The sequence below is a fragment of the Callorhinchus milii genome, unplaced genomic scaffold (genome assembly GCF_018977255.1).
Source record: "Callorhinchus milii isolate IMCB2004 unplaced genomic scaffold, IMCB_Cmil_1.0 Scaffold1, whole genome shotgun sequence".
NCBI lineage: Eukaryota > Metazoa > Chordata > Chondrichthyes > Chimaeriformes > Callorhinchidae > Callorhinchus > Callorhinchus milii.
Genome location: NW_024704742.1, coordinates 27,542,177 through 27,558,658, shown reverse-complemented (window position 1 = coordinate 27,558,658; position 16,482 = coordinate 27,542,177).

Genomic DNA, 16,482 nt, shown 5'->3' with positions numbered 1-16,482 from the left:
CCCAACTATAGTCATAGTAAACATAGATTTTGTATCTCGATAATCTAAGCTACATTAAAACATTTTACTTTCTTTAGTGGAAATTGGGGTTTCACCTCAATATGAGAATAAGGACTATGTAAAAGGGGATCGACAACATTGAACAAGCGAGAGTGTTCATTGTAATGAAGAACAAAAGCAACTTGCATTTATATGTGGTAGCATCTTGGAGTCTCCTACATTGAAAGGTCAAAATCGTAGGGCGCAGTTTAAAATGAGAAGTTTGGAGTAAGGGAAATCAAACAAAAAAATGTAAAGCATACTGCAGTAGAATTGTGGAGAAGGTTATTAATGTCGTCTCTCAGACACTATTGAGTTCAAATCAGCAAATTGATTCACTTCTGGAAAGAGGAAGGATTAAGGATTTGATGGGAAGGCAGGAAAAGTGAGGCTGATAACTGTCCAAATGGGATGTGCTCATTAAGCCTAATCGTCTTTTTGGGTCCTAAAAGTTCTTATGTCCTTGTGCATTGAGCTGAAGAATAGATTGGTGCTATTTTCGTTAAACATATTTTGTTATGAAAGGTTTCCTCAGTTGCTGAGTGCACTCTCTTAACATTTGTTTGAAATGGAAGATGTTTGCCAAGTCAGAATTTATGTATATTAACCACAAAGGTACATCATCGAAGGGCATTTGGCAACTTCCAGAACGTCTGCAATACAACTGATTCTTCGAGGAGATGTCACTTCAGTTGCTTATAGGTAAACAGAGGTTCCTACGAGTTTCATAATAAACATCTGTAGGGTTTTCTGAAGATCTGCAATATGCTGCTCAATGTAATTGTTGTTCACCAAAATACCAACAAGGAAACTGAGGGTTACCAGGGTTTTCTCTCCCCCCCAAACAACCTTAAAAAAGAAAGAAAATTAGATTATAACCCGCAGAACCAGGAAATAAAAATAGTGCTTCTTTGAGTTCTCCATAGATGAATATGTTGACCCCGAAATCCAAAAATAACCTCAAAGTCAACCATCTTGTTAACAATGAACAAGAACTGTTCACTTGGCTGGATTGATATCTATTAAAATAATCATTGAAAGTATACCTATGTACACGTCCAAGTCAGTTAGGGTAAGAATCTTTTTCAGGATGCAGTGCCTTTGAAGCTTTCACCTGAATTACACTACAATTCTGTGACTTTTTTGGGGGAAGGAATTGAAGGGAAATTATGCAGAACAAGTTGACACCATTAACAGTCCTAGGCAGCAACATAACTTGGTCTTTAAAGAGACAATCACATTATATACAATTCTCTTTGATCAAATCCTCTTAGGCTAGAGCAAATATTTTGAAATGTTGTCAAGACAGCTTCGAGGAAGTTAACCGACCATGCTGCATGCAGCTAACTTTGAGTGACATTGCTGTCCATTTAACTTTAAGTGACACAGTGACGTAGTGACCTATTTCTCTCTCCCTCTGTTATTCAGATGTTTCAGTGTAGTGAGCACAATGTAACTAAACTTCAGCTGTTTTCTGGAGACTTAAAAGACCCACATGACAACATCTCCTTTTGTTGTACTGGAATATTGCATGAGATTTGCTGTATGGAGTCCGATAGCTACTTAAATTTAAATAAACTTTTATCCAATGCCAATCATGCAGAAAACTACTGTGTTCACTGTTGCATCTCCTCTCTAAATCAAATCTTTCCTTGGTCAGATTCAATCCGTGAACATCTTTCCCTGCAAATGGGGAAATTTATCAATTCTCATTTCTTTACATGGACTACCGCTCAAAACAGCTCAGGATTTCAGTGCTCTTTGCTGAAGAAATCCACAGCAGCTCCTGGCTTCGATCGCACTACAACAACAACTTACATTTATCTAACGCCCTTCAACCGGGTCGCGTCCCGGAGCGCTTGACAGTGGCCTTTTCGTTGCGATCAGGTAGGGTGCGGAAAAATCATGGAGGTCTTTAAATGTGAGATGAAGCTCTTGAATTTGATTCGATATTGCAAAAAAATTCAGAATTCATTCCAGTAATCAATCCATTTTCTTTAAATAAAAAGTCAAATGTTCAACTTTGAAGTCTATTTTCTTAAAAATCCTGATCACCACTGAGTGCAAAAAATTGTCAAATCGAGAGCATTTCCACTCACAAATTGCTAGCTATTAACTGAGTAAAATAAGTTGTTTTCTATCTCCTCTGTCCACTTCCACAATTCAAAGTCACTCCACAAATTAAATACAATACAATATACATTTTTATAGTACCTTTCACTTCAAGAGGATGTCTCAAAGTGCTCGAAACTGCTGGCTGGACAAGTGAGCTGGGGGTGGGAAGGCAAATGGGGTAGGTAGAGGAAGCATGACCGAAAAGGTGGTCAAAGAAGTAAGTCTCAAGGTGAGCCTTGAATGAGGGGAGGGAAGCAAACGATTTGGAGGGATTCTGGGATGGAGTTCCAGGGAGTCGGGGCACAATGACTTGAAGCCAATGCTGCACAACATTGCATAACAGTCAACCAACTGGTCCTGGAGAAAAGTCTGTTCAAAACCTTCAATAGATATTAAATGCAAGAATTATTTATAATATTTTAAGATTTCAAAGTATGTTCTTTCTAAAATATTGAAAACTGTAAGCTAACAGATCAAAACTAAATAATCATACCATCAGTTCAAGATTTTATACAGCCATAATAGGTTTCTCGCTTATGATTTTCTGAAGCATCGTACAAGTTCGCACTCTATATTCCACAATTTGCACTCAAACCCGTGGTGTAATAGAAGTAATTTCTGATATTGCACACCAAGGAGCACTTTAAAACATAGAGCTTATTTTTGAATTTTTTATTAACATTGTTTTTTTATGTACAAAGTACATAAAACAGAACAATATACTTTCCACTCTGAACAAGTCTACGATGGATTTAAATACAATGATACAATGATATTACCATTGTTCTGCTTTCAGGGAAGGTTGTTACACATTACAATAAGAGAAATTTCTCACCAGTCGTTTCGTTTCCGTTCATGCTTCTGGTCGCCTTTGCCCTCCATACTCCTTCGGATCGTATTGCTAACTCCATACAGACCTGTCCGCTCCCTCCGCTAAGCAGGCTCCGGCCTGCTACATGCCCACCGCCTGACCCGCTCCACCATCGGTAGTCAGGTCTTCAGCCTCTGTGCTCCACACTTTGGAATTCCATCCCACAGCCCCTTCACCATGCTCCCTCCCTTGCCTCCTTCGAGAACTTTGTTCCACCATTGGTGGCCGTGCTTTCAGCCACTACGCCCTGAAACTCTAGAACACTTTTCCTCTATCCCTCTGCCTTGCCCCTTCCTTCCCCATCTTCAGGTCGCCCCCTGAAGGCCTTCCTATTCGACCGTGCCTTCGGTCACCAACCCCTCGGGTCGGTGTCATCCTCCGCCACTATTAAGCTCTCTGGGCCGCTGCCCTGCGTGAGGGGGCGCTATATAAATGTAATTTGTTGGTGTTTCTCCCTCTATTTTCTCACTGATTTTGTCGCCTGTCTTTTTTCTCTTTTACTGTCTGTCTTTCTCTCTCTCTCTCTCTCTCCCTCTTCTAACTTTCTATCTGTCTTTCTCTATCGTTACCATATTTCTATCTCTAACTCTGAACTGTATAATGTAAGAATAGAAAGATGAAGCTACCCTACCAGCAAACACATTGTTAGTGAGTATTAAGAAAGTTTCTGTGGTGTAGCCTGCCTCAGAATTCTCTGAGACACCTTGTTCCCAACTTTATAAGTGTACACAACAGTGTTTATGTCAGTATTTCGCAGGTCACTAAATTGTTTGAAGCATTACAGAATCAGATGCAGAACATCCTAAGAAATCTCACTCAAACGCACAATAATATTTGTGCTGGTGTCTCCTAGGATCTGCACCCAACTTCCACTTCCGGGGTATAATGTGGATGAACAGACTTGCGTATAAACAGACATTGTAATGTCCTGGCTGCTGCAGAAGTTAAAGGTACAAAATCTGAGAGCAAAGCTCTTAGATGATAAACAATGTTAAACTGTGATCAAAGAAACTCAAAGTCTGGATTAGTCTGCAAATCATTTACTTGAGCTTCATGGTCAATTGGATGATCTCAATCATTTCAATCACTGACAGTCACATCTACTGTACCTACACATAACTGTTCACCTGTTTTTCACAACATCCATTGGTGAGTACAAATGTGGGTGTTCATCTACAAAATACATACAGTATTATACTTTGCAGTAAATTCTGTAAAAGACTTTGAGAGGTTTCCCCCCCAAATGAAAGGCATAATATAAAATGCAAAAATGATTACTATTTTATAACCCAATTTAGAATCCACCTAGTCATAATGACACAGAAGAGCCATGTTATGTATCTAATCCATTACTTACTAATGAAGATAGACATAGCACTTTCCTCTGCCCATGTCAGTAAAAGGCAGAAACAATAGTGCTGGCTCTTTTGAAGAGCAATCATTTCAGTTCCATTTATCTGCCCCTTCCCCAAACCCCTGTGAATACTATATTGCTAGATTCATTCAACTTTGTAAGAAACATTTTCCTCTTGATTTAACTGTGGGAAACTTGCATTTACCAGGACCTGAATGAAAGGGATAAGATGGCAGATCAATGGGACAAGCAATAGTGAAACTGTCTTCATTACTATTATCTTAATTTTCGCTCTGATCATTCACCAAAGGGATTGAAATCAGCTCAGTGTCAAAACTGCGTTGGACGTCAAGAGCAGGCTTCTGAGAACAAGGTACTTGGGTCCTGTAGACTTGGGGATTGAGAGGAGGCAGAAGTGATGTTATAACTGTGGAAAGACAAGAGTTGCCTCGCCAGTTCTATCCTATTTAATTGCAGATACCAAGTGCTAGGAGAGGGCGGGAGAATAAAAATCATCGATCCTATTCATCCATGAAGGATTCTTCTCTTCTCCCCATCTCACAGGAATTACCCAAAGTGATTCCTCCTTCCCCTCTCCACGGAGTCGAGCCTTCCACACAGAACATGTAATTAAATATGAATGTTCAAAATCCCCAGTGCATGAATGTCCAACATGATCACTAGCTAATTATGTAACAGTATGAAGCATGAAAGAAGCAGAGAGGCTTGAATCCCTCCGATCCCTTCGACTTCATACAAAATCTAGGTTATCTAACAAACAATGTGAAGGTAGAAGGAGAGCTAAGTTAACCACAAAGTACAGATTTAAAAAAAACTTTTTAAATGAGTGTGTGAGAAGACAGGTGATGTGCCCTTGGTGCTTTTAATATCCGATGTGTATTGTGTGAGCATCTTAACCTGAGTCAGAGAGGAGGAAGCAGAGCAGAAAGGTTGAGTCTTGGATTGCAATATAAAAGAGAGTATTAATCAAAGCTCTCTGGCGAGGAAGCAAAGTCAAGAATAAGCTAACATGGCCATGGTTGAGATACTTGAGGTTCTTATACATACTTAGGAAGGTAGTGATCTAAAGAACGGAGGTCAGGAAGCATTTCTTCAAGCAGAGCATTGTCAAGATGTGAAATGCTCTATCTCCATGAAGCTGTAGAGACAGAATCAATTGGGATGACTTAAAGACGGATAGACAGAAACTTGGGTGGGAGCAGTATTAAGATGTATTTACAAACAGGATTAAAAGATCTCTCAAGATTACAAAACACTGGTGTAACAGGACCAATGGGCTGAATGGTCTCTTCCTATTCCTGTTTTCCTATGTTCCCCAATGGAGGAAGAACATTAAAACAGGACTGAGGAAAAAGCTAGAACAATTGCTGGAGGATGATATGAAACAAAATGCCAGACAAGCAAGAACATAAAAATTTGCGAGGTGAAAGAAGACCAAGGTCTATCCAGTTCGCCTTCAATCATCTTGGCAGTCGAATGCCACATGTCGTGTCCCAAACTATACATTGTAACGTGAGATATTATTTCCTTACAGAAATCGATCTAATTTGTTCTTGAAAGAATGGACTCTTTAAGGATTGAGTTCACGTCAAAACAGCACTTAAGTTTCTTAAAATAAATGAGGGGAATTAGACCACTTCCCTCCAACAAACACCATCATTCTTGATCCCATTCTGTATAATCCTGCCACAGTGAAGAGTTCAGAGAAGGCTGTGGCCATCGTCCCTTTCCAGCATCCGTTTGTGAAGCTTTTGCTGTGCATCTTTTATTCTTTTGTTAGCTGGAGCAGCACTTGAACATTCATAATATAATAATCCTTCAATCCTTACATTTGATATAGCGCCATTCATCCGTCAGGAGGATCTTGCAAAATGTTTCACAGGATATGCTGTAATGTGACGTGCCTGTATTTGTGGGTGAACCTGGCAGCCAATTTGCACACAGCAAGTCTCCCACAAAGCAGTATTTGGTTTATTGTTATAAAACACTCTGGGACACTACCCTACGTGAGGACACTATACGAATGCAAGTTGTTGTTGTTGTTGTTGAATTGTAAGAAAGTCAAGCGCTGCTGTCCGTGTGCTTCCCAATAGTTCTGTTAGATCTTCAGGGACAGGTGGTCAGGGCTTGCTCCACATCAGCCACTGCAGCAGGTAGGATATGAAATGAATGACCAATTTTATCTGGGGAATAGTTGGACAGGACACTGGAAGAACCCTCTTCTGTTTACGGACAATTAAAGGATAAACCAGCAACACATAAGCAGATTAGTCCCTTTTTTTTAATTCTAAAGGTGGAAATCGAAAGACATTGAGAATTTGAGGTTGGCTTTTTGGTGTCTGCTACTGTAGCTTTTGGATGCAGCTAGTGTACGTAATGTGATTGTTCAGGTGCTGTTACTGTACATATTATATCACTTGGGATACACCATATGCTTATTTCTATTTCTGTTATAATAATAAATAATCCTTGCATTTGATATAGAACGTTATCACGTTGTTGGGACATCTCAAGGTAATTCGCAGAATATATTGTTAAGTGTGTTGACTGTGTATTTTGTGGGCGAAACGCGGCAGCCAATTGCGCACAGGAATATACTTGTTCCTGTGTTTGTTTTATTTTGCTGCAAATAAATCATACTGCGTGTTTCTATCGTTTCACTTTCTTTTGGCATATGATGAATCTGGAAGAAAATCAGGTATTCCAAACGTACTACGGACAAACCAAGCATCACTTTCCTGGGACATGAGAAACATCTATTACAAGCGTCAAGTGCTAGATGGGCCATTGTAGCTTTAAGGCTTGCATGTTAGGACTGCAGCCCTGAGGCACAGCTGGAAAGAAACTGTGGAAGGAAATACAAAGCATCTCTCCCCTGATGGGAGGACAGCAGAGTGCAAACGGTGCTGTGAGGTTATTAATATATTCACATTTTATATACACCAATTATGAGTCTCGCTCCTTATCCAGAAAAGTGTTCTGGATAAAGAGCAAGTGTTTATATGCAAGTCATGCAATAAAGTTAGGACAATGGCAATCCTCTGTACCTCTACCATCCTGTTTGAGAAATTATTTAATGCTAATGTGTAGATTTTTTCTTTGCTGTGATTTAACACGGCAATTAGTACAGTGAAGAGAAAAGGCTTCACATCATAATTAAAGCAGTTTGTAGTCCCAACTATAACCGTAATTATAACTAATGGACAATAGGCACTTTGAAAAGCAAACTGATCCTGAACAGCCTTTTCGTTATATGCATTACTTAAAGTAGCTTGAATAAATCAGTCAGATTTACCATATTTGTTGCAGAGAATTAAGATACAAGGTCACTGGATTTATGTAACTGATGGGGCACTTATAGGAGCTCTGCATTACATATTCAGCTCCCAAGTTTCTTTACTAAAAAAAAGAAGTGTTCTTCTTCAGATAAATAAAAGTATGATCCGATCTTCACGAAGCAGATTTTACTTTGCGTTAATACAGCCCTATGGTAAGTCAGCCATCAGAGTTCCCAAGAAAATTTTTCGCTGAGGTGGCCTTTGATGCTTTAGACTATAAATTATAATAATTATAAGTAATAATCAATAAGTCATAATAATCATTGTATTTGGCATAACACTTTATAATCAAAGTGAAATGTCTCAAACAGCTTCACAGAATTGTACTGTAGCGTAGTGACTAAATGTGTAGGTGAATGTGTCTATAAAAAAAAGTAGTCAATTACAAAATGGATTTAAATTATTCACTTTCACTCTTAACAAAGAACATGCGTTCAAAAACAAACTGTATTATGACCCAGTCCCATAATATACCATTTAAAAGTATTAAAATACAATGCTCACACAGAGCTCAACAAATGCAAAATCTGGAACATTTGTTATGTTAAACAAAATTCTATTTATATTTTGTGAAGACTGAAGAGTCGTAGCTTGTCTATTCCTTGCTCATAACTCATTCCTCCAACACTGGAGATCGTTCTCTGGTTTGTTCCACTACCATTTGCAAAGATTGGACAAGTTAGGGCTCTTCACTCTTGAGAGAAGATGACTCAAAGGAGACCTCATAGTGGTGAATAAAATTTTAAATAGGTTTAAAAAAGTAAACTCAGATCACTACTTTGGGGTTCTACAACAGGACAAAGGTTTAGAGTTGTAAATTTCAGGACAGAAACCAGGAGGTTTTCCTTCACTGATTTTTTTCTTCTTTTGGTCAGCCAGGCGCCTGATACATGTGAAAACCCATTACCGTGCTTAAGAGTATCCAAACCAAGCTGAGAATTCCATGCATCCCAGCTACACATGGAAATCCCAGAGATAGATTGTTGGAATGGTATGCGCACTCTCTCCCTGGAGGGACACATCCTGCTTACCTAATTCCGGAAAGTATTAGGGACAGGTTGGCAAGAGCCAAGGTTTAAGGATTACAAAGGGCAATTTCAGAAGAGACACCAGGAAGTATTTATTTACCCAGAGGGTAATTAACAACTGGTTACCAGGAAGAGTGGTTGGGCCAGTTTGCTGGATACTGTAATAGGAGGCTGGAGGGTGGTATTCTGGAAGGATGAGATCAAATAGGTTGAAGGGCCTTCTTCATCCAAACCTCTCTTGTTAACTTGTGAAGTAACAGTAGAATTATAGAAAAATATGAAGACTTTTAGACCATTCCTTTGCCCTCTGCTGAGGAAAAGCACACCCAATCACACTAGAGTCCATCAGGAGACCTCAATAGTCACACAGTCTCGGCACTTCCAGACAGAAATACATTTTAAATGGAGCTTACATTTTCTCTCTTTCTCTCTCTCTGTTTCCCACTCATTGATTAAATCACACGGATCACTTTATCCAATCTAATTTTATGGAAACTGGGGGAATTCTGTGTGTTTTCCAATTAAATTTGCATCTTGGGGCTTCACTCACCACTGGTTGCAGAAAATAGAATCAGGGATTGCAAAACCAAATGCTGTATTGACATCTTTCAACAGAAAATAAAATATCTTAGCAATTTTGCACTTGATCTCATCACTATTTTGTCAGTCATACCTAATAGCAGAAGGTAATATGATCATGTTTTCTAATCTGCTGCCAATCTGTCACTCATAAAACGCAAACTTTCTTAATATGGAATGAATTCTTTTTCTCCAGAAAGCTAGATACGACCAGACATTTCTTCCTCCTCTATGTTGCATTCATTTACACTCAACTATTGTAGAGTATAAAAAGTCACCTACAAAGTACAAAGTCATTTGAAGTTCGGAGTACACTTCAAAGTAAAATTCCTGTGGAGTGCTTTGAGACATCTTTACAACGTGTTAAGGCACTGCATCAAATGCAATGGATAATCCGAGCACTTGATTAGCACCCTTAGCACTTCACTAGATTGTTACCTCAAAATCCTGATAGAGGGCTAGAACCCACAACCTTCTGACACAGAGGTGAGTGTGATATCACCTGAGTCAGGATGACACTTTGCAAGGAATGCAAGGATTAGTATTATTATTATGCACTGAAGAGCATATATACTTGGTTTGGTGGCTGATTCTGCACTTTTTTTTAACCCCATCTCTCTCATATGCCCTGTGTCGCTATCAAATGCCATTGTGAAACATTTAAAAAAGTTTTTGACAAATTTTTGTTCAGAAATATTCTTAAGCGGAATCAGAGTAAATCTTGAATGGATCTGAGACCATGAATTCAGCTGTCACATTGGCACACAGAGACTAAAAGCAGCTGTAGGATGTCTGTACCACCACTGCTCGCTTGCTTCCTAGACAAAAACCTTAGTTTACGATCTCTACAGTACTCCAGTTATTGGGCCATTCATCTACTCCTTTAAGCAACATGGACACAGAAGCACAACTGGGAGATTGATATGGTCAGTCAGGTGTGTGACACAAGTAGAAACTCATCACCACACTGAAGAGTATCCATACCAAACTGAGATGTATGTCACCTACACATTTCCGGGACACCTTTGCTTACCTAATTCCGGAGAGGATTACGCAGTGGTTGGCAAGGACAATGCTTGGGAAACCTGGGGTGAAATCCATCTGAGTCTAGAGTTATGTAGTATTTTAGAGTATCTAGATTTTGACAAATTCTTAATGCTGCCTAGATTTGGAAGTCAACTTATTTTATATGTAAGCATCACAGACTGACCTCAACAATTTGCAAAATTCTCCACGTCCTAAACTGCTATGTACGAGGAAAACTAGACTCGGGTAGTATTTTTCTCCGTATATTTGAAGAATGAAGTTGGTTGTTTTCGATCCTGGACTGTCCAAGCCTAGAATCAGCTTCTTTCAGTGGTAGCACTCTCGCCTCTAAGTCAGAAGGTGATGGGTTCAAGCCCCACATCAGGATTTGGAATCACGTAGTCTAAGCTGACACTCCAATGCAGGGCTGGTGCGTTGCATTGTTGGAGGCTACGACCTTCGGAAGAGATGTAAAGCTGAGATCATTTCTGCCGTTTAAGATCCCATGGCACTTTCAAAAAGAGAAGGGAGTTTCTCCTGATATCCTGGCCAACAATCCCCCAAATAAAATTAATCTCTCACATCATAGCTGTTTGTGGGACTAACTGTGCGCAGTTGTTGGCTGTGATTCACTCACAAAATGCACAGTTAGTGCACTATGCAGTATATCCTGTGCTGTACTTTGAGATATCTAGACGATGTGCTGAGGCACTATATCAAATACAATGATAATTACAAACTTCAGATATTACAGAAACATTTTTAATCATGGATTATGTCACAGAGCAATTTATTGGTGTATCAGCCTGTCTCAGTTGGTAGCAATCTCTCCTCTAAATCAGAATGTGGTGGGTTCAAGCCCCAGGTTGTGTCTTTGAACTCACAAAGTTCAGGCTGACAAATGGAACAGGTTTCAGTTCTGCCACACTTAGTCCCAACATCACGCTACTCGGTAAGTGCAGCTTTCTTCAGCCACAGAACATAGTTCTCAAACAATGGACTCTAGCTTCAGAAGGCCACCACTACCTACTCTAATGTGTTATTCCATTTTCTATACCAGATTTTCTGGTATCTAAATGATCTAAATTGCGCAATTCATGAAAATTAAATTTTCTACGTGATGGGGCAGAGTTCTCATGGGTTAGATAGGACTTACGTCCTTTGGATAGCTTCCGCTTATGGGACTCGAATCCCTTACTAAGGGGACCCATTATGGACTGCGGCAAACTCGATCCCCTTTGTCCAAATACATTTTACTTCAGACCTTTCCAGTCAATGAAAAGGAGACTTTCATCCTATCTGTCTGGTTACATTTGAACTAAGATCTCAGAGATAAAAGGATGCTGTTCTGAATCAGTATACTGCTTAATTCTTTAATAAGAGCTCCTTTTGAAGCCATTGAAGGATGACACACTTTGAAGTTCTATTTTACTTACACTGCTAAAAACATAATGATTGACAGGAGGAGTGGTGGAGGAAGTGGATCTGGTCCTATGGATAGGTGGAAACAAGGTCAGCTTCTCTCACGTTCCAATAACAGGCTGCTGCGCAGATACAGCACGTGTGTAGTTAATAAACCTTGAAGAAGTAAGAACACCTAATTTCACAGTTCTGTGAGAGTGCAGCTCAATGCATGGCAGACAAGGTAATGCAACTGTTTACACTTGAATTTCCTAAAGATTCTGGCCAGGGTCCACATTGGCTTTTCTAGGCAAGAAGCCACAGAATGGAAGGGAAGGTTTTGCACTGCATAGAATATTGGCAGGAAAAGATGAAGCAGAGTCGCCATACATTTCAAGTTGAAACAGTTATAATCGAGGCACTGCAAGGTTGACCATTGGATCTTTGTCACTTTTAATGCATATAAACAACTTGGAACAATATCGCCCTTCACACAGGGTAGTGCCTTGGAGTGGTAAAGGATACAAAGGCATCCTTTAGTAAAATCTCCAAATTGATGCATAGTACCAAGCCGACATGATAAAGAAAAATGCAAACGGTTTCTGGGCTTGAGCCCCTCATTTATGACTTTGAACCATACAGCCACAGAAACTTTCAGCACAGAAGAAGGCTATTCAGCCCATTGTGTCTGTGCTGTCTCTCTTAAGAGCAAACTTAAGAGTACCCTTTGCTGATACTCCAGTGCAAATGCTGGGCAAGTGCTGCAGTGTCAAAGGTGCTGTTCTTCAATTGAGGTGAAAAATGAGGACTGCCTACCTGTTTAACAAAGGTATCCTTTAGTAAAATATCCAATTTGGTGGATACTATTCACTTCACGGCTATGGGGGACATCGATGTGTGTAAATTGACTGCTGCATTTGCCTGCAAACATATAGTCACTACAGTTGGCAGCTGTAGATATTTCAGCATTATATTTGATATACCAAATGCAAGGAAAACCATAAGAAAATACTGGTTGTTTCGCACCTGGAGTACAGCATGTAGTGAGCTGCCTATTCTGAGGAAAGATGTATTACCCTCAAAAGATGCTGTTCTCTGTGGAAAAAGAGACTGAAATGACATTGCTAATTTTTTGTTCAATGTTATTGAGGGTGCTCTATACAAGGGTGGTCTGGACAAATTGTTTTGTGCAGTAAAAAGACGAGGGGACACAAGTTTAAAAAAAAAATCAGTATTTAGGATTAAGAAGGGAAATCAGGCAGAATTTATTTACATCGAAGAAATAGACTTCTGGAATGTTACTTTGTGGAGTCCTGTAATGTATCGGTTGGGGCACTCGCCTCGATTCTCAAGCGGGGCAAAACATTAGGCAGGTTTCCTTACTCCACACACCTCTGTTTACCTAGCAGTAAGTAGGAACCTGGTTGTTAGTCGACTGGCAAATATACAGTCAATTCACTTTACAGCATATTCTGTCAAACGCTTTGAGACGTCTAGAAGACGTGAAAAGCTCTATATCAAATGCAAGGATTATTATACTTGCATTTGATATATTGATATAATATCCTTGCAAGGATTATTACTATTATTATTGTTAATATTATTAAATGCAAGGGTTATTATTATGATTATATTCTGTGAAGCGCTTTGAGACTTCTCAATGACCATGACAAGGCGCTATATCAAATGCAAGCATTATTATTAAAGCCACTGAAGCAGAAATTATAAATGGATTTGAGAGGCAACAAAATCGTTTCTGAAAAGAAGTAGAATGGAGGTGAGAAAGCAGGTATCTGTGGTTGAAAACTACACAAAATGATGGGCTTCCTCCAGTCCTAGCAGCTCTAATGTTCTCATTTTTTAAATTCTGAATAAATCTGTCCTTGCCAAATTAGGATTCAGAAAGGGTTTTGGATCACATCTCAATGGGGCAGCAAGCAATTTTCAGACACTCGACTGATCAGATTGACCCTCAGCAAAGGCTACTGCACACAATCAGCAATTTACACAGTACTGCCTGTGGTGTAGTGCAAATTTAATCCACATTTAAACCTGGGTGTTCAATAATTGAAAAAGGGACTTGTTACAGTCTTAATGAGCATGGTGATAATAAGTTAAAAAGATAAATAAACTTAATGGAGCATTTCCACATTTAAAAATACAAATGTGTTGAGTTGGGCATTTATCTGAGCCCAAAGTGTACATATTTGCAAAAGTGTTTTACCGATGTTTCAGTGGATGAAGACATCAAGTGCTGAATTATACAGATCAGGAAGGTGCCTGTTTCAGTCTTAGGTCTGTGCTAATTTAATTCATCCCACAAAGAGAAGTCAATGGGAGAATTGTTCTCATTTTCTCCCCCCTTAACGAAGAGCAGTTCTGAAGGGGAAAAAGAAAAAATGAGTCAGGGTGTCTATTCCTTGTCATATATGGTTGTCAGATTAGGACAGTATTATGCTTGATTCTGTTTCCCTGTTCCCACAAATACATTATGAATGTTAATCATCTAAGCTTACACAAGAAGGACTGGGCACATGGAAATACCAAAGGACATCAAACACCCAATGCATTTTAGGAAAGAAAGGGAGAAATTTGGTGGAAGAAACTGAAAGCGTACAGCCATCTTACAGTACTTACAGAGATGCATCAATAACTCTTCTCTATTACAAGTTGCACAGCGTGTGAGATAAGATAGCCAGGCATTCAGTTTTTCTTGAATAAACACATGGAAAGATTTGACTGTGGTGTAAGTATTTTTAAGCAATAATAATAAAATAATCCTTGCATTTGATATACTGACTTATCATGTCTTTGAGATGTCTCAAAGCGCTTCACAGAACATACTGTAAAGTGAATTGACTATATATTTTGTGGGAGAAATACAATGGAATCACAGCTCAGTTCATGAGTTCTAGTTTGCAACAGTTGTGGAACCTGAATTCTGTATTTCTGTCCGTCCGTCTCCAACACATACACATTAATTATTCAACACTATCCAGAACACAAAGAGTTTCAGTTCTTATGAAGATTTCAGCCTGAAAAGCTAACCTATCATTACCATTTAGACACAGATTGACCTCCTGTGGGTTTCAAGCACTTTCTGGATGCCTCGGATTTCCAGTTTTTCCTCTTTATAGCTACATATTCAGCTGTTACCTTATAACCTTAAGGACTGGCAGAAATTCTCCCGAACAGCCACAAGCGTGGCCAAAACATTTGCACGGGAAAAGAAACAGCACCAACATTCAATTTATTTCTCTCTGAACTCTTTCACAAATTCAAAATGTGCCTTATCTACAGTGAAAATACATGGAAATGGTAGGCAGGGGCAACAGTACACCACAGTGGACCAATTGCACTCCCAGTGCACAGAGGATAACTTTAGGCGTAATTCAAAGGCATTTCAAGCATAAAATTAGAATACCAAGAGGTCCAAAAAAAAACAGATGTTTCATTTGTCTTGGAAAGGTTTTGTGAATTTGCTCCATAATTACTTCATTAATTTTGTACTGAAATAAATAAGCCTATTTATTGAGCTGAGGGATTTATTGCTAAAACAGTTTACATTAATTCCTGAATCTTTAATTAAACAAATATTCAATTTTAATTAATCATGTTGTTGTCTTTCCCGGTAAGATAATGTATTCTTCCTTTTTTAAAATAGAAAAATGGAGCAGGTAAATATTAGCTGCCCCTTGGTGATGATGCTGTTTATTGCATCTAGGCTAAAAGGGAGGTGAGGATTCTTCAATTAAAGCAAATGTTACACGCACCGATTCATAGCTTACCTATAAATATATGCAGTCACTACACTTCACAGTAAAATGATGTGGAGCACTTTGAGACGTCTTGACTATGTGATTAGGCGCTACACCAAATGCAAGGATTATTATAATATTATAATAATAATAATCCTTGTATTTGATATAGCGCCTTATCATGTCTTTGGGAACGTCTCAAAGTGCTTCACAGAATATACTGTAAAGTGAATTGTCTGTATATTTTGTGGGCGAACGCAGAAGCCAATTGCGCACAGCAGTGTCCCACAGATGTTTGTTAGGTCAGGGTACCAAGGGATATGGGACAAAGACAGGTAATTGGAGTTGAAGTACAGATCAGCCATGATCTTATAAAATGGTGGAACAGGCTTGAGGGGCTGAATGGCCTCTTCCTGTTCCTACAGTCTCGCGAAGAGGGCTTGAAAAAAAAACTGGGAATGTTTTCTTCACATCAGTAAAAAGGGGGTTCCATCGCTTTCTCCGTCTCTCCCCTTTTCCTGGAACATCCTCAGGACATAATATTAAGTAATATATAATACATTACATCCTGGAAATGGGATGAAACAACATTTAAAAAAATGTAAATCAGAGGAGTTGGGCCAATTTAATAGATGTTGATTTGGGAAACTTTGCAATGTTTTAATGAGTATCATAATTAATCTCATTCCCACGTTAGTCAAACTGCTACTCGCAATTAGGTAGCTCTGAATACATTACACTTCTTAAACTGGGGCATAAGGTTAAGTGTTTGTCTGCTATTTTCTGATTTTATGTTCTGAGTTCACTTCCCCTTTGCAATGACTGGTGAATAAATATTGAAACATATGTGTTTTACGTGTGTGTGTGTATTCAGTTTATTGAATAGATTCATATATATAAGTATATTATATATCATAATATGTATATTATAAACATATATTTATTGGATAGT